Source organism: Hyla sarda, chromosome 4 (assembly GCF_029499605.1).
Source record: "Hyla sarda isolate aHylSar1 chromosome 4, aHylSar1.hap1, whole genome shotgun sequence".
Taxonomy (NCBI): Eukaryota; Metazoa; Chordata; class Amphibia; order Anura; family Hylidae; genus Hyla; species Hyla sarda.
Genome location: NC_079192.1, coordinates 197,318,169 through 197,337,626, shown reverse-complemented (window position 1 = coordinate 197,337,626; position 19,458 = coordinate 197,318,169). Strand labels below are relative to the sequence as shown.

The 19,458-nt window shown below is 42.5% G+C and overlaps 1 long non-coding RNA gene across 1 annotated transcript in view; it reads right to left on the bottom strand.

The window, feature by feature from the left end:
- Positions 1-474: 474 nt before the first annotated feature.
- LOC130368873 (uncharacterized) overlaps positions 475-19,458 on the bottom strand; it is a 47,242-nt gene continuing 28,258 nt past the window's right edge. Inside the window, exon 3 of the long non-coding RNA XR_008892594.1 lies at positions 475-641. This is a non-coding gene — a long non-coding RNA (uncharacterized LOC130368873). The remainder of the gene's footprint in view (positions 642-19,458) is intronic.

Sequence of the window (19,458 nt, the reverse complement as noted above, 5' to 3'; positions counted from 1 at the left end):
TGTAAACCTACTCACATAGCGTGTCAAGCTGTAAAAAACTGTACTTTGTACCTTGCACCTTGCCAGTTACTGACTATAAAACTTTACTTATTGAACACTTTCACCTACTTGACTGGAAACACTGAAGGTGATGGTTTTCTAACTACCGTATATGGCGATGTTGCCTAAATATATTGAGAACTGGTAACTTAGAGGTTACCGCTTAAAGGCAATGACTCCAGTTTCCCTTCGCATAAATCTACATAAATTTTTGCTGGAAGACCACATAATATAAACATTTCTGTGGATTGTTTCTGCTTCCTACCTTAGGCTGGAAATCCACTAAGATTCTTCAGTTAAAAACATCCCCCAAAATAGGCCAATCTGCCGCACAGCGTTTTTTCTGTTAGCTGCAAGTCAATAGGGAAATGCAAAATGACATATCCACTTGGTGTTTTTCAGTTTAGCATTTTTAAAATCCTTTTGGCGTTTTCTGCTTTTTTGAGCTCAGGAGCAGTTTTTCTCCTGAAATTTTTGGCGTTGGAGTGGAGAGGTTTGGCGTGCCGCCCGCTTCTACAGATTATAAAGGACAATCGCATCACAATTTGTCTCTTAGTGCAGATACTAAAGCTCCCACCATGAGCATGGAGTGGTAGTAGTACCTAAATAATGTCAAAAATAGAGAGAATAAAGTTGAAAAGTAGTAAAAATCACAAACACTTTACAAAACACCTTATTAAAATACATTATTAATAGAAAGTTTCACAAAATTAATTAAAAACTATATATTTTTTTACAATTACATGGCCCCTTTATGCATTTTTAATATTGCCGGCTATATTTTTATGTCCCTGCCTGCTCACATAAATTGGTCCCTGATTGAAAATTAATAAAAATTTGATCTAAAAAATTGACATTTTGTTTCCTACTAATTTTTTTTGGTACCCAACAAAATTCTAATAAAATGCCCGCCAAGAAACTGCCAAAGGGGCAAAAAATGCAAAGGTAAAAACGTCAGAGAAAAAACTTTAAAACGCAGGGAAAATCAGTGTCATTTTTTACCCTAAACAAAACCTTAGTGGAATCCTAGCCTTAATGTTTTCTTTCCTAAAACATACATTTGTAGGGCTTTCTATACAATTGGCGTCCGTACGCATGCATGAAAATGGTAAAAAAAAAAAAAGTTAAATTGTAACATATTTATTGACATGAAGAGATATATTTAAATAGAAGAATTGTAGCTTAAAGGGTCTGTCCATTGTTTGAAATATTTAAGTGTGTAAATATTTTTGTAACATTCAGAACGTTGTTAAATAAAGAAGACAAAATAAAGACATACTAACATCCCCATCCCCCACTACTGTTTTGACTTGTCCTCTAATGATCTCTACTTCCTGGTCTCTTGTGGTACGGGATATGTGACCATTGCAGCCAATCATTGGCTGGAGCCAGTCACTATACTTATGTGAAGAGAATTTTAAGGTGAAGATTGTACAATCCCTTAGACTCCAGCACATAGTTTATACTTAGTTGAAACAATGAGTCATTATGGATATAGGATATTGGTAGGGTAAATTGTTGACATACTATGTGAGTTCTTCTTGTGGTATCATAATTACAACTACCTTTAATGTGGACTTTGCATAGTTAGTCAATGCTTCTGTTTTCAGGCCTGACCATGGCATAAATGTGAGCCAGTGTGAGAGCAGGTGAGCTCACTGAGATACACAATCCACTTCCGACGGGCAACGGAACGCGTGGGGTCTTTAGGGGGGCACCTGCCATATTACTCCTCCATCTATTGTCCTCTACTACCAGTCCCCTGTGCTATATACTGAGGATATTCAGGTTGTATACATATTATTGGTGTTGTGGGGACAGGACTGTATTGATTTAATATTCTTGTTGTATGATAGGTTGATAACCTGAGTATTTGTGGAGGCAGGTGCCCTGGGTGGGGTTTCTCCCCTTCCTTTTGGTAGGGGGTTCCCCCCCCCCCTCGTTTGTGCAGTGGCCAATTGGGCCTTTTTTAATTGGTTTTAACTGTATTGTCTGCTTTTTGTACTATTTATATGTAATAAAGATATACTTTTTGGATTACAGCTATTGTGGGTGTGCATTATATTGCATATCTCTCTTTCTTTTTGTGTAGTTATTGTTATTTGGTACGCTTAATAGCACCCCTTTGTGTATGATGCTGAGCCCGCCTGCTTTCTATATACACAATCCACTTCATCTGCAACCAATAATTTTTCAGCAAAGACCCTTAGATCTGTTTTCATCCTTATTGTGGCAACATCTGAATCTCCTGGCCATGTCTACATGCCAACTGATTTAAGAAATGTACATTAGCCAGCAGATGCCCACTCGTTTACATTATATTTTTGCTGTATAGTTTTATTACCTGCCCAAACCAGGATAAAGCTTTGTGGAGCCAAAGGGAATGATACATAATTTACAATTACACCCTGGGCGTGAAGGTTCATTGCTCTGGCACTGAAGTCTGTATACTAATTTGTGTAAATACTTTACCTAAGATTGCTTGTCTGACACGCCTTGCTTTGCCGCAGATTGCTCTGTGCATGTTCATTAAATAATATATACTAGCTGAGTACCTGGCATTGCCCGGTTTTCCCACCTAATCCCTGTGGGGAGGAAAAGCAACAAAGGAGGAAGCTTTTGTCCTCAAATCCCATCCTCATATCCTGACCCCAAATCCCCTCCTTATATCCCGACCTCAAATCTCCTCTTCCTATCCCATCCCCTCCTCATATTCCGACCTCATATCCTGTCCTGATATCACGACCTCATATCCCATCGTCATATTTTATCCTCTTATCCTTTCCTAATATCCTGTCATAATATCCCTCCCTCATATCCAATCCTCATATCCTGACCTCATATGCCTTCCTCAGGTGGGGCTGAATTGTAATGAAGAGATTGTAAGCTTAAAATAGAAGGGTTGTGGCTTTGTGGGAGTGGGTGCTATTTGCAAGCCAGACATATACACAAAAAGGGTAGAAAATAAAAGGTGTGTGGTGATGGGGTGTGGCATGTCGGAGGGTGTGGCTTGCAAGCCAGATTTACGCATTCAACAGGGGATGCAGAGCTTCCGGAGTAAGGTACCAGAAGTCCCATATACTTGCATGAAACCCTATTCTTTACATAAAGGGGTAAGTTAGGGTTAATTTAACTATGCTGTATTTTTATTTGATATATAAGTAACATGTGACCAGGTATTATCGAAATATCTCCAGCCTTTATGCTGGAACATACATTTGCCATAGATTTGCATGGGACTTTAAACAAAAACTCAGATCCTAGTAAATTGACGTAGGTTCGGGTTAAATTAACTATCCTATATTTTTAGTTGACATAACGTGACCGAGTATTATCGAAATATCTCCAGCCGTTTGGAAGTTATGCAGTAACATATATTTCCCATAGACTTGTGTGGGACTTTAAACAAAAACCCCAACTCTCGCAAATGGGGGTGGGTAAGGGATATTTTACCTATCCCATGTTTGTTGTTGACATATAAGTAACGTGTGTGCCAAGTTTCAAGGTATAATCTTTAGCCGTTTGGAAGTGATGCTGGAACATACACACATTGGCCCTGATTTACTATGAGTGGAGTGTTTATTCTGGAGTCATTTCAATATCACTCGTCTTTTTTTTCAGGCTTATTTACTATTCTGTCACACATGTCGGTTATTTTTCTGTCATGAGTTTTTTTCTATTGCACTTTTTTTGTGTTGCACTATTCAATTGTGTCGCACAAACTCCGAGCTAAAGAAATTAGTTGTGTGAGTCAAAATGGAGTTGAGACTTGTTTGTTTAAAAATGTTTCCATGAATCAAAAGTATTCATGTGTTATCATTTTTCAAACATTACAACAGTTATCCTTGTTTATCAGCTTGGGTGTTAAATTGATTTATAAACCTAATATGCAAATGTGTTAAAAGAAAAAAAAAAAATATAAACATTAACTATCACAAAAGCATTCAATATTTTATTCATATAAGTGTTGAACTGTACAAAATGTTTTCGGGTTATAAAACAAGTTACTTTCACAAAAAAACACAATGGCAAACAGTCCCTTGTTAGAAATCACTCCATTTTTGGAATTTCACTCGGCCTCTTGGCTGTCGGTTATTGTGTGAGGCAAACAAACACTTTTTCTCGAGTGATTTTGGAAGTACTCAGAGTATTTTTTGGTTTTTGTCGGTAAAACGCCCATTTTTGCTAAAACACGCCCATTCCAGAGAGAAAAAAACCCCACTCTGAGTGTCTTCTAAAGTGTCGGTTGTGCGACTAAAATTTGGTTGCATAAACAGTCGCACAGATGTTATGACTAAAATTTAGGCGCAATAACTGAGAAAAAGAGTCGGTTGGGCTTAAGTAAATGAGGGTCATTGAGTTTTTATTTCTATGGAATAACATATTACTCTTAGTAAGGAAAAACTTCTATACCCTTTTGTTCATCCTTTCATTAAAATTATAATTTTTTTAAATCAAGTGGTGCCAGAAAGTTAAATAGATTTGTTAATTACTTCTATTTGAAAATCTTAATCCTTCCAGTACTTATTAGCTGCTGTATACTACAGAGGGAGTTATTTTCTTTTTGAATTTCTTTTCTGTCTGACCACAGTGCTCTCTGCTGACACCTCTGTCCATTTTAGGAATTGTCCAGAGCAGGATAAGTTTGCTATGGGGATTTGCTCCTTCTCTGGACTGTCCTAAAATGGACAGAGGTGTCAGCAGAGAGCACTGTGGTCAGACAGAAAATAAATTTAAAAAGAAAAGAACTTCCTGTGTAGTATACAGCAGCTGATAAGTCCTGGAAGGATTAAGATTTTTAAATAGAAGTAATTTACAAATCTGTTTAACTTTCTGGCACCAGTTAATAAAAAAAAAAAAAAAAAAAAGGTTTCCAGTGGAGTACCCTTTAAAGGGAAATTGTCAGCACTCTTTACCATGTTAAACTAGAGACACTGTCAGATAGCTGCTGCTAAATACATTTTAAGCATACCGTTGTTGTTTTTTTCATGGCTGCATGTGTCCTGGAGGTGTGGTCGAGCCATTCAAGTGTCACCTAAGAGAGAGTTTGATGTATTCCTGCCCACATAATGTTAACTAAAATCACTGAATATTTAAAAAATAAAAATAAATTACTGTAACACCCACCTAGCCTCTGTGTCCCACTTTTCGGATAGATAATGGGCAAGTGGGCAAAAGTTGTTGAGTGATGTCAGCAAGATAAAGGATGAATACATTTTGGAGGCCATCTGCCAATAGGACATTATAAAGTCATTATAGATATTGGAATTTGGAAGGATAAATTGTTAAAATATTATGTGTATTCTTCTTGTGGTATCATAATTCATATTTATCAAAGTTTTAGGCAAAGCTACAACTACATTTGATTTGGACTTTGCATAGTTGAGAAGCCTCATACAATGTTTTGGGGAAAATAGACCTCCACAGGAAACTCTCCCTATTCTCTTTAATACTCTATACCGTATGTATTAATGGTATTGTAGAGGGATTGCACAGTAAAATATCATTTTTTTTAGATAATAAAGTGTGTAAAATGGTTAATAAAAAAGAGGCCAGTATATTGTTACAACTACATCTAGATAATTTGGGGGCTTGATTATTTACTAAATGGGAAGACTCTGGGTTATGTTGACATGAAAGTGGACGTATAGAAGAATTTTAGTTGACATTAAACTTATAGGGGTACTCCGGTGGAAAACTTTTTTTTTATTTTATTTTTTTTTAAATCAACTGGTGCCAGAAAGTTTTGTAAATTACTTTTATTAAAAAATCTTAATCCTTCCAGTACTTATTAGCTGCTCAATACTACAGAGGAAATTCTTTTCTTTTTGGAGCACAGTGCTCTCTGCTGATATCTCTGTCCATTTTAGGAACTGTCCAGAGCAGCGAATGTTTGCGTATGTTTGCGTATGTTTGCTATGGGGATTTTCTCCTACTTTCTCCTGGACAGTTCTTAAAATGGACAGAGATGTCAGCAGAGAGCACTGTGCTCGTGATGTCAGCAGAGAGCTCTGTGTTCTAAAAAGAAAATAATTTCCTATGTAGTATTTTTAATAGAAGTAATTTACAAATCTAATTTATAGCTTTTACCTCAAGAACCTCACCATCTGGGGTGCATAATGATGTGTGTGGAATCGTAATTAAATGGAATAAAAAACAGCATCACTAGTACAAAAATGTTATTCAATAAAATATAGTATAATAAAATGTACTTCACATATACAGGCACTAGTAGATACCCCACTGTGCCCTAGTGGGGTAACAATACTGGATGGATGACTATAGAATGATAAGCATGTACAGTCTGATAGTCCGGTACCTGGTTTATTAGTCCCGTTACGGAGCAGATGGTTAAAGTGCACTTGATAAATAATGCAGAATTAGACTCCAGATAGTCAGTAGATTAGATGATAAAGATATTGAAGGAACATAAATAATTGTATCTCTCACCGCCTGCAGCCGCCTGGTTCTCACTGGCGTGGACCAATGGAATGCGGCTGTTGGAAGCTCTCCCGTGTAGCCACAAGATGGTAAGTGGCGATCTCACGCTGGATTAGCAACCCCGATGGTAGTGGGGTGCGACGCGATGATTCAAGCAGTCCCTTGCAGCCGCTCCTCCGTGGATAGCTGGATGGTGACAACGCCGACACTCTGGCAGGAGTGACAGCACACACGGGAGCGGCATCCCACGTGGGGATCTGAAGGGTGAAATGCCGACAAACAGGGCGGAAGGCTGGAGCTTGAATCGAGCTTGAATCCTCAGGTGAAGCGGGAGACTGGAGACTGGATTAGCTCCTCAGGTACCGGGGTTAGGTGCGGACACTGGTATTAGATGCGTACCAGTAGATCGTCTGAATAGTGCCAAGTCCTAGACATGTTTCAGGGTGCTGGGAATTATAGTCCTCCGACCCCTTCTTCAGTAGGTAAATGTGCATGAGCTGCACCTTTCTTGAAAATTTAATTTACAAATCTGTTTAACTTTCTAGCACCCGTTGATTAAAAAAAATAGTTTTCCACCGGAATACCACTTTAACTGTAGTGTCAGGCAGCTGCTGCTAATGCAAGTAAGATCAGGGGTGCATCAAAAGGGGCACAGGTACACTGGATATCACTGTACATCCACTGTGTATACAGAAAAATGATCAAAATTGGAATATTTCATTTAGGAAAAAGATGCTGAGGGATAACTTAACTATGGGTAAATATATCAGTGGGAAGTGTAGAGATCTCCTCCATTATCTATTATACCAAAGTCTATACAACAAGGGGGCGTCCCCTGTCTGGAAGAAAGATGATTTCTACACCAACATAAAATTGGGATTCTTTACTGTAACAGTGAGACCGTGGAGACTCTGGAGGAATATGACATGGTGTACTTACTGCAAGAGATCAAAAAGGACCTGGATACATTTCTAGAGAGTAATAGTATCAAGGATTATAGTCACTAGATTCTGGACAAGCATCATTAACAGATTTGGAATGTTAAAATAATTTTTCTCCCTGAAATGAGGAAAATTGGCTTCTACATTATATGTTTTTTTGCCTTCCTCTGGATTAACGCTGCAAAGTAATAGGCTGGACTTGATGAGTAATAGACTTGATATGTGCTCCTGCAATGGTGTCCTGCGGATGCTGTACTGCTCCAACCCTGCACTGAAAATAAAGAAAACTGAGTGCCTCCTCATTCTCTATTTCTTATTTACGGATGTTGCACTGTATGCTCTGGAGGATTGAGCACCTCGTTTGGTTCCAGCCAGTTGGTTGCTTTGCTGCAGCGCTGAGTGTTTGGCAGATAGCCAGAGCCTGCTAGAGACTATTTAAAACCATAGACGCCAGTGGCGGTCTTTGTCTACCTTTCTCATATATTTTTTCAACCTTACAAACTATGTAACACTATGGCCCAGAGTTATTAATCTGACTGAAACCAAAACAGTCTGGTGCTGCCAATATAAACCACTCACAGCTCAGCAGACAGGGTTGGTTGAGGGCAGATTGATAAATTTGGACAAATGTATAACTATTCACATATACATGTCCCACGTGTATTTGAACAGTAATCTTTCATGCATCATTGTTTTTTTGCACGGATATATCTTCGATCTGTAGGGCCACTTTAATGTGGCAGTATTTTGCATCAATATTTGTGAGCCAAAATTAGGGGTGAAACAAACAAAGATAAAACTATGTTGGATAGATGTGTATCTCATCTGTGTTTTGGATCAAATCCTGGCTTTGGTTTACAAATATTGATGCAAAATACTGACTAAAATACTGCCGTGCAAAAGTGGCCAAACAGTCCTGTGATCCCACAATGATAGAACATAATGAGTTTCTTCATGTTCAGTTCTTTGTTTTGTTTGGAGATAAGAATAATCAATGCAACTCAACCTCAGAAAGCAGCTACAGAAAGAAGTGAGCTAGAAGGAAGGCAGAAAGCTGGAGCACAGTTCATTTATTATGGGGGAACATATGCACCTGGACACGAACTTTACATTGTTTGAATTTTACAGCCAGCTGGGACTTGTTGGAAGAAGAACAAATAAAAAAACTAGGTTTTGGAATAAAGCAACTACCTGTGGAAAACAGTAATGTTCTTTTTACAGAAGAAGCAAAACATAGATGAAATTAAGCCTTTACTGTTTGTTTTTTTCCACCAGTACTTTCATAGGAAACACTTGAGAGGTAGATAAAAGTTGTTATACAATTCATTTCTGCAATCACAGCTTATAGTGAGAGGTAATGCTGGGCACTAATGTTATCAAAACTTTCAAAGTGCCAAGTCAAGCAATGCAGAATCCCACAATGCACTGTGCTTTTACTTTGTCACTCCAATACAAATAACATTATGCAGAGACCATATCCGGGAGCTCACACAACGTCATGTTGGATAAAAGCCAGTCACTGAGCATATGAGGATATCTAGAAAACAAAAAAGAGGAAAAACTAGTGGCACCGGTACCTTGAGAAAACAGCTCCTCAAGATGGACAAAGTAACAGTCGGGCAGATGACCAGATAGAATCAAAGGCCGGTGGTGTTAGGACAATAGGAAACGCAGTAAATCAAGAGTATAGAACAAAGAGAACAGGCGTCCTGCACTAACCGTGTAGATTATGATAGATCGGCTCCCATCTCCGGCTGCTAATCCGGCATGGCAGACGAGTGAGCTTGGGGTGCTCAGAGGCGACTACCAGCGGTTTCACGCATAGGAATGAGCTTCTTCTGGCCTCGAAGAGGCCGGAAGGAGCGCATTCTTATGCGTGAAACCGCCGGCAGTCGCATCTGAGCGCCCCACTCTACCTCGTCTGCCATGCCGGATTAGCAGCCCGAGATGGGAGCCGATCTATCAGAATCTATGCCTCTTCGAGGCCGGAAGAAGCGCATTCCTATACGTGAAACCGCCGGCAGTCGCATCTGAGCGCCCCACTCTACCTCGTCTGCCATGCCGGATTAGCAGCCCGAGATGGGAGCCGATCTATCAGAATCTATGCCTCTTCGAGGCCGGAAGAAGCGAATTCCTATGCGTGAAACTGCCGGCAGTCGCCTCTGAGCACCCCATGTTACCTCGTCTGCCATGCCGGATTAGCAGCCCGAGATGGGAGCCGATCTATCAGAATCTATGCCTCTTCGAGGCCGGAAGAAGCCCATTCCTATGCGTGAAACTGCCGGCAGTCGCCTCTGAGCGCCCCACGTTACCTCATCTGCCATGCCGGATTAGCAGCACGAGATGGGAGCCAATCTATCAGAATCTACAGGTGAGTGCAGGACGCCTGTTGTCTTTGTTCTATACTCTTGATATGAGGATATCTGTCTAAATTCTACCTCAAAGGAAACTCTCAGTTTATCCATAAAAAAATTCACAAGCATGGCAGTTTTTGCAAAGAATCACAAACTTAGATACACAGTAGGCTGACGGTTTGAACTGATCTCACAGTCTCTGACTCAGGGCCGTACACTATGCACTGTCTCTCAGACACTGTCTCTCAGAGCTCCTTAGGGAAGGTTCACACTACGGAATAACATTGTTGGCAATGGGATTAGGCTACACAGTGCACTGTGCAGAATTTCCGCGACGGATGTTCTGCTGCTGAAATTCTGCTGCCAAAAGAATGATCTTCTTCATTCTTTAGGCAAAATCTAGACCAATCAGCTCTTATCTAAAGGGCTTTCCAAGCCAGCCCATGTTATTGCCGATAAGAAGAATAGTGCGTGAAGTGCAAAACCATCTCGATGAACACCACTGTAACCACAATAGTGCATATACAATGTTACAGCATATTTTGCAATATAGAGTTTGCACATTTATGAGCAATTAACGTATTAACACAGAACATATAGCAACGGGAGAGAAAGCACATACTATTTACAACTCCCCCAATGCCTATCTTGATAATGTCATCTTCTGGCCTATAATACATACAGGGCAGACAGGGCAATTTTGCTGGTCTAAGGACACTGGTAGGCCTCTTTGTTATCAGGTGCTACTCAAATAAGCACCAACTTGAGCCATACAAAATAAGGTAAAACTATACCAGAATAATCATAACGTATACAAGTTAAATCAGGTTATCTTACATTATTGCTTTATTAAAGGGGTTTTCCAAAGAAAATGATCTTATCCCCTATCCACACGAGAGGGGGTAAGTGTCTGTATTGTGGGAGACTGACAACTGGAACCCCCATGATCAGAATGGGATCCCGCCTCTTGAGGTTAGACCCCGGCGATCAGATAAGATCATTTTCACCAGAAAACCCCTTCGGGCATGTTCATGCGGTGGAATGTCCATGCACAATTCCGCTGGAATATTCTGCACAAACATTCCTCTGCTCTGCAGCAGAGTCCTATTAATTTCAATGGGATTCTGCTGAACTGTTAACATAGTGGAATCTCTAGATGTTTTTGCTGCAGAAATCCAGATTTCAGCATCTGCAAAAAGAATAGAGTTGTTGCTCAAAAATCCATTGCAGTCTATTAGAAAGCGCATATCCGATCTGTCCTAATGTTTGCAGAATTCATCAAATCGAATGTCCACTGTGTAAACACGGCCATATAATCGTACCTACTGGTGTGTGTTGAAAGGAGACCAGCAGTCATCAACAAGGATTATAGGGGTTATCCAGGAAAAAATGTTTTTATATATATCAACTGCCGCCAGAAAGTTAAACAGATTTGTAAATTACTTTTATTAAAAAATCTTAATTCTTTCAGTACTTATGAGCTGCTGAAGTTGAGTTGTTCTTTTCTGTCTAAGTGCTCTCTGATGACACCTGTCTAGGGAACCGTAAAGAGTAGAGGCAAATCCCCATAGCAAACCTCTTCTACTCTGTGCAGTTCCCGAGACGAGCAGAGATGTCAGCAGAGAGCACTGTTGCCAGACAGAAAAGAACAACTCAACATCAGCAGCTGATAATTTTTGGAAGGATTAAGATTTTTTTATAGAAGTAATTTACAAATCTGTTTAGCTTTCTGGAGCCAATTGATATAAAAAATATGTTTTTTCCTGGAATACCCCTTTAACCTGTTGGGGACGGAGGGCATACCTGTACGCCCTCCACCCACTGCCTTTCTATAACTCGGGACCCGTGGCTAATAGCGCGCAGCACTGATCATGGTGCCGCATGCTATTAACCCTTAATATGTGTGCTATTAACCCTTTGAACGCCACATCTAAAATAAAAGTAAACTGCTCCCGGCTAGCTCAGTGGGCTGTTTGGGATCGCCGTGGCAAAATCGCGGCATCTCGAACAGCTGTAGGAAAGCAGGAGGGTACCCTACCTTCCTCTTTACTGTCCGATTGCCGAATGACTTCTCAGTGCCTGAGATCCAGGCATGAGCAGTCAAGCGGCAGAATCAGTGATCAATGGTTTCCTATGAGAAACTATTGATCAATGTAAAAGATCAGTGTGTCAAGTGTTATAGCCCCCTATGGGAGCTATAATACTGGGAAAAAAAACGTGAAAAAAAAAAGGGAATAAGGATCAATTAACTCCTTCCCTAATAAAAGTTTGAATCACCCTTCTTTTCCCATAAAAAAAAAAAACTGTGTAAATAAAAATAAACATATGTGATATTACCGTGTGTGGAAATGTCCGAATTATAAAAATATATCGTTAATTAAACCGTACGGTCAATGGCGTACTCGCAAAAAAATTCCAAAGTCCAAAATAGCGTATTTTTGGTCACTTTTCTATCATGAAAAAATGAATAAAAAGCGATCAAAAAGTTCAGATCACGGCGCAAAAAAATTAGCCCTCATACCAACCGTACACGGAAAAATAAAAAAAGTTATAGGGGTCAGAAGATGACAATTTTTTACATATAAATTTTCCTGCATGTAGTTATGATTTTTTCCAGAAGTTTGACAAAATCAAACCTACATAAGTAGGGTATCATTTTAATTGTATGGACCTGCAGAATAAAGGTAAGGTGTAATTTTTACTGAAAAATGTATTGTGTAGAAATGGAAGCCCCCAAAATTACAAAATGGTGTTTTTTTCTTCAATTTTGTTGCACAATGACTTTGTTTTCCTTTCGCTGTAGATTTTTGGGTAAAATTACTGATGTCATTACAAAGTAGAATTGGTGGCGCAAAAAATTAGCCATCATATGGATTTTTAGATCCAAAATTGAAAGGGTTATGATTTTTAAAAGGTAAGGAGGAAAAAATTGAAGTGCAAAAACGGAAAAACCCTCCGTCCCCAAGGGGTTAAGCACTGTTGGTGGAATCGCAGTGGCAGCAGATCAGACAGGTGAGCACAACTTATTTGTTTTACCCAACCTGGTCACATAAAAAATAATAATTATAATAAATAAAGCAAAACTGGAAAATTCCTTTTAAAAATTTATAATTTAAATAGTATATATGTAGTAAATATATAAAAATTTAGCATTACTTTATCTGAAAGCTGATCTAATAGCAGTAATTCATAACTAATCATGAGAGGTAACACTTAGAATGAGAAGTAGCAGATGCATATGAAGTCATCATAGAACAATCCAGTTCATGATATGGAGCCAGTGCACATATTTGTCTTCCCCTTATCACCACTTAACTAGGAGTTTCCTTTGTCATCTGATGTTGGCACATTTCATATCCTGCCAAACTTAAGCATGTCAAAGCAACCAACCTGACATTTTCATATAACTGTACTGATTCTTTTATTGTGTCAATGTTTTCGGTCTTCTCTGTTTTAGATCAATTTGATGTCATTGGGTATCATGGGTATATTTTTCATGCAACTTTAACCCATAATATCTTCCAAATATCAGAAATGTAACAAACATTTGTGTACAGTCCTTAACATTGGAAGTGCAACAAGAAAAAAAAGTAATGGAATTATGAAAATCACAGAATCAACAAACATGTTAATGACATTTAAATGATAAAAAAAAATAATATTCAAAACATCTCCATTTGTTCAGTGTCGAGCATGATCGTCATGCGCAGAAATACATGCACTTACATGCCATGGTATTCTATCCATGAGGTTGTTAATTTTCTGAGGAATGTACTGCCATCCTGAATGCACTTGGGTATGCAATTCGTCAACATCCGCTGCTGGTAGCTCCCTGAGCAATTGCCAACCAATGACATTCAAGATGTGTTGGATGTAAAGTAAGTCTGGAGACCCTACAGGCCATGGTAGCATGTTTAGGCCATGCAAGCTACTAACAGTAGCTTGAGAAACATTCATTGTGTTGAAAATTTGGCTTCAGGGACACTAGAGAAATGAGGTGAGGTCATGTCTAAGCACTCTGTGTAGTCCAAAACCGGCCCGTTGGCCATGCTTTTGCTGTTGTAACTAGTTTTCCCAATAAACCTAAGTTACAGCGGATAATTTCTAAGTTGGAATATTCACTGCTACAAGCTTTTCTGAGCAAACAGAGCACCACAAGTGACTCCACCTGCGGTCTTGAAGGAACGAGTGCATTACCTTTCCAAACGCCACAAGGTGAGCACAGCAGTGCCGACAGCATTCTCTCCCCTGCATGTTGCCAAACTAATAACCCAAGGTCTCTCATGTCAAGGATTCCGTCCTTCTTAATTTGCTACAATGGTGATAGTGTACTGGCTTTTATACCATTGAAGCCCCTTCCACATGCCACAGATTGTAGCTAGGTGATCATTTTCAGACCTTCGTGACACCTACTACTTCCTCAATTTGCATAACCTTAATGTTTGTGCTTTTTGATGTTGCAATCTAAGTGTTGAGGAGTGTATATGAAATATAAATTTACAATTTCAAATGCACTGTCCTAGCGCCAAATAATATTTTCACACCAAGACCATAAATATCTATCACACATAACAATATATTCCCAATAATTCCCTCCACAGTAATAGTGAGCTGGCACATAGTAAAAGTGCCTACTCAGTATTGGTGCTAACCTAATGCCCTGCACATGCTAATTGTGCCCTCACCCTTAGTGTCCCCACTCATTAACAACGCCCTCTCAGTAGCATCACTTATTAATACCCCTTAGTGCCCCCCACTTAGCACCAATACCCCTTAGTGCCCCCATTCAGTAATGATGCATCCCTAAGTGTCTCACCTCAGTACTGGTGACTCCCTTAGTGTGGCACTCTCAGTATTGATGCCCTACAGTACATTTACTCAGTAATGGTGTCCTCTTAGTCTCTTCACACATTAATAATACCCCCTTATGCTCACCACTCCATAATAATGTGATTGTGTGCTCTCATACTTGGTAATGTTGTCCCATATTGTTCCCAACAGTAGGCTAACACAATGCTGTGCCCTCAGCGACTTCACAGAAAAATATTGCCCCTTAGTTCCAACCAACTTTATCATAGTGCTGCTTAGTGACCCCACTTAACCCCTTAAGAACCAGGGGTTTTTCCGTTTTTGCACTTTCATTTTTCATTTTTTCCTCCTTACCTTAAAATCATAACTGTCACGATGCCGGCTGGCAGGTAGTGGATCCTCTGTGCCAGAGAGGGATGTCGAGGACCGCGCTAGTGGACCGGTTCTAAGCCACTACAGGTTTTCACCAGAGCCCGCCGCAAAGCGGGATGGTCTTGCTGCGGCGGTAGTGACCAGGTCGTATCCACTAGCAACGGCTCACCTCTCTGACTGCTGAAGATAGGCGAGGTACAAGGGAGTAGGCAGAAGCAAAGTCGGACGTAGCAGAAGGTCGGGGGCAGGCGGCAAGGTTCGTAGTCAGGGGAGATAGCAGAAGTTCTGGTACACAGGCTTTAAACACACAAAACGCTTTCACTAGGCACAAGGGCAACAAGATCCGGCAAGGAAGTGCATGGGAGGAGGTTAGATATAGTCAGGGACCAGGTGGAAGCCAATTAAGCTAATTGGGCCAGGCACCAATCATTGGTGCACTGGCCCTTTAAGTCTCAGGGAGCTGGCGCGCGCGCGCCCTAGAGAGCGGAGCCGCGCGCGCCAGCACATGACAGCAGGGGACGGGAACGGGTAAGTGACCTGGGATGCGATTCGCGAGCGGGCGCGTCCCGCTGTGCGAATCGCATCCCCAACGGCCATGACAGAGCAGCGCTCCCGGTCAGCGGGACTGACCGGGGAGCTGCAGGGAGAAAGACGCCGTGAGCGCTAGGCGTAACAGTACCCCCCCCTTAGGTCTCCCCTTCTCTTTGTCCGGTAACTGCCTCCCCTGGGATGAGGACACCGGGAAAGGATGGAGGGATTCCTCAACGGCAGGCAGAACAGCAGGAGTAGGAATGGGGAGAGAGGGCAGAGGGCGAGACCTGGCACGGGGCAGTGTGACACCAGGACGAGGGCCATGAGGGGACACAGAGGCTTGCCTGATGGGACTGGGAGGGGGGGAGAGGCATTTCTTGTGGCAGGCAGAGTCCTTAATGACCTTAGGGGGACCGGATACAGGAGGAACCACAGGGTCACGGCAGGGAGTACTGGGAACCGGTTGAAGGCAGTCCTTGGAACAAGAGGGACCCCAACTCTTGATCTCCCCAGTGGACCAATCCAGGGTTGGGGAATGGTGTTGAAGCCAGGGTAGTCCAAGGAGAACTTCAGAAGTGCAATTAGGAAGGACAAAAAATACAATTTCCTCGTGATGAGGTCTGATGCACATTAGGAGGGGCTCCGTGCGGTAACGCACGGTGCAATCCAACCTGGCTCCGTTGACCGCGGAAATGTGGAGTGGCTTGACAAGACGGGTCACCGGAATGCGGAATTTATTCACTAAGGACTCCCGAATAAAATTCCCAGAAGCTCCAGAGTCCAGGCAGGCCACGGCTGAGAGGGGAGAGCTGGCTGAAGTAGAAATCCGAACAGGCGCCGTGAGACGTGGAGAAGCCGACTTAGCATCAAGAGACGCCACACCCACGAGAGCTGGGTGCGAGCGTGCGTTTCCCAGACGTGGAGGACGGATTGGGCAATCCACCAAAAAATGTTCAGTACTGGCACAGTACAGACAAAGATTCTCTTCCTTACGGCGATTCCTCTCTTCCAGGGTCAGGCGAGACCGATCCACTTGCATGGCCTCCTCGGCGGGAGGCCTAGGCGCAGATTGCAATGGAGACTGTGGGAGAGGTGTCCAGAGATCTAAGTCTTTTTCCTGGCGGAGCTCTTGATGCCTCTCAGAAAAACGCATGTCAATGCGAGTGGCTAGATGAATGAGTTCATGCAGGTTAGCAGGAGTCTCTCGTGCGGCCAGAACATCTTTAATGTTGCTGGATAGGCCTTTTTTAAAGGTCGCGCAGAGAGCCTCATTATTCCAGGATAGTTCAGAAGCAAGAGTACGGAATTGTATGGCGTACTCGCCAACGGAGGAATTACCCTGGACCAGGTTCAGCAGGGCAGTCTCAGCAGAAGAGGCTCGGGCAGGTTCCTCAAAGACACTTCGAATTTCCGAGAAGAAGGAGTGTACAGAGGCAGTGACGGGGTCATTGCGGTCCCAGAGCGGTGTGGCCCATGACAGGGCTTTTCCAGACAGAAGGCTGACTACGAAAGCCACCTTAGACCTTTCAGTAGGAAACTGGTCCGACATCATCTCCAAGTGCAGGGAACATTGCGAAAGAAAGCCACGGCAAAACTTAGAGTCCCCATTAAATTTGTCCGGCAAGGACAGGCGGAGGCTAGGAGTGGCCACTCGCTGCGGAAGGGGTGCAGGAGCTGGCGGAGGAGATGGTTGTTGCTGCTGTAGCTGTGACTGTACTTGCTGTAGTTGTGACTGGAGTTGCTGTGTCATGGTGGTCAAGTACGACAGCTGGTGATCTTGTTGGGCGATCTGACGAGCTTGCTGGGCGTCCAGCGTAGGGAGGTCAGCGACAACTGGCAGAGGAACTTCAGCGGGATCCATGGCCGGATCTACTGTCACGATGCCGGCTGGCAGGTAGTGGATCCTCTGTGCCAGAGAGGGATGGCGAGGACCGCGCTAGTGGACCGGTTCTAAGCCACTACAGGTTTTCACCAGAGCCCGCCGCAAAGCGGGATGGTCTTGCTGCGGCGGTAGTGACCAGGTCGTATCCACTAGCAACGGCTCACCTCTCTGACTGCTGAAGATAGGCGAGGTACAAGGGAGTAGGCAGAAGCAAAGTCGGACGTAGCAGAAGGTCGGGGGCAGGCGGCAAGGTTCGTAGTCAGGGGAGATAGCAGAAGTTCTGGTACACAGGCTTTAAACACACAAAACGCTTTCACTAGGCACAAGGGCAACAAGATCCGGCAAGGAAGTGCATGGGAGGAGGTTAGATATAGTCAGGGACCAGGTGGAAGCCAATTAAGCTAATTGGGCCAGGCACCAATCATTGGTGCACTGGCCCTTTAAGTCTCAGGGAGCTGGCGCGCGCGCGCCCTAGAGAGCGGAGCCGCGCGCGCCAGCACATGACAGCAGGGGACGGGAACGGGTAAGTGACCTGGGATGCGATTCGCGAGCGGGCGCGTCCCGCTGTGCGAATCGCATCCCCAACGGCCATGACAGAGCAGCGCTCCCGGTCAGCGGGACTGACCGGGGAGCTGCAGGGAGAAAGACGCCGTGAGCGCTCCGGGGAGGAGCGGGGGCCCGGAGCGCTAGGCGTAACAATAACTCTATCAATTTTGCACGAAAAAAAAAACCATATGATGGCTTATTTTTTGAGCCACCAATTCTTCTAAAAATGATACCTTATCCTTATTCTATAGGTCCATAAGATTAAAATGATACCCTACTTATATAGGTTTGATTTTGTCGTACTTCTGGAAAAAATCATAACTACATGCAGGAAAATGTATACGTTTCAAATTGTCATCTTCTGACCCCTATAAGTGCAAATACACAAATTTGGACTTTGGAATTTTTTTGCGCGTACGCCATTGACTGTCCGATTTAATTAACTATATATTTTTATAATTCAGACATTTACACACGCGGCAATACCACATATGTTTATTTTTATTTACACTGGGGTTTTTTTTATGGGAAAAGGGGGGGGTGATTCAAACTTGTATTAGGGAAGGGGTGAAATGATCTTTATTCAAATTTTTTCACTTTTTTTTTGCAATGTTATAGCTCCCATAGGGGGCTATAACACTGCACACACTGATCTTTTACATTGATCAATGGTTTCTCATAGGAAACCATTGATCAATGATTCTGCAGCTTGACTGCTCATGCCTGGATCTCAGGCACTGAGCAGTCATTCGGTGATCGGACAACAGGAGGCAGATAAGGGGACCCTCCTGCTGTTCTACAGCTGTTCAGAATGCCAGGATTTCACCACGGCGATCCCGAACAGCTCGCTGAGCTAACCGGCATTGGTTTACTTTCACTTTAGACGCGGCGTTCAACTTTGAACGCCCCGTCTAAAGGGTTAATAGCGCCGGCACCACAATCAGTGGCGTGCGCTATTAGCCACGGGTCCCCGCCATTGTTAGTGACCGGGGCCGACCCGCTATGACGCTGTGGCCCCGCGTTATAGAAAGGGAAAGGACCCAGGACGTACCGGTTTGTCCTTGGTCCTTAAGGGGTTTAATGGTGCCTTTCTTAGTTCATTGAGCTCCCACAGCTCAATCACTCATTGTCTATTTTGTTCCCTGCACAAACTGTGCTGCTCAGTCTTTTCTGGCCCTGGTAGGCATAGATGGGCTCAAAGACATCACAGAATTGTGTAGGCCTGCACAAAGATCATTTTTATTGCAGGCCAGAAGGTGACATTATTTGAAGATGAACATTGAGTTGTGGTTCTCTCCAGTTCCATTTGTTGTAGAAATAAGCTTATTGCTAATAATATTAATTTTTTTCTGTACAAACTGTATAATATGTATTATTATACTATGTGTGCACTACTGTGGTTACTGTGGAGTTAATCAAAATGGTGGTGGGGAATCCACAGCCTCATGCAACATGCTGCTGATATGGGATAGCAAGGGCTAGCTTAGGGCAGTGTTTCCCAAACCAGTCCTCAAGGCACACCAACATTCCGGGTTTTTTCAGT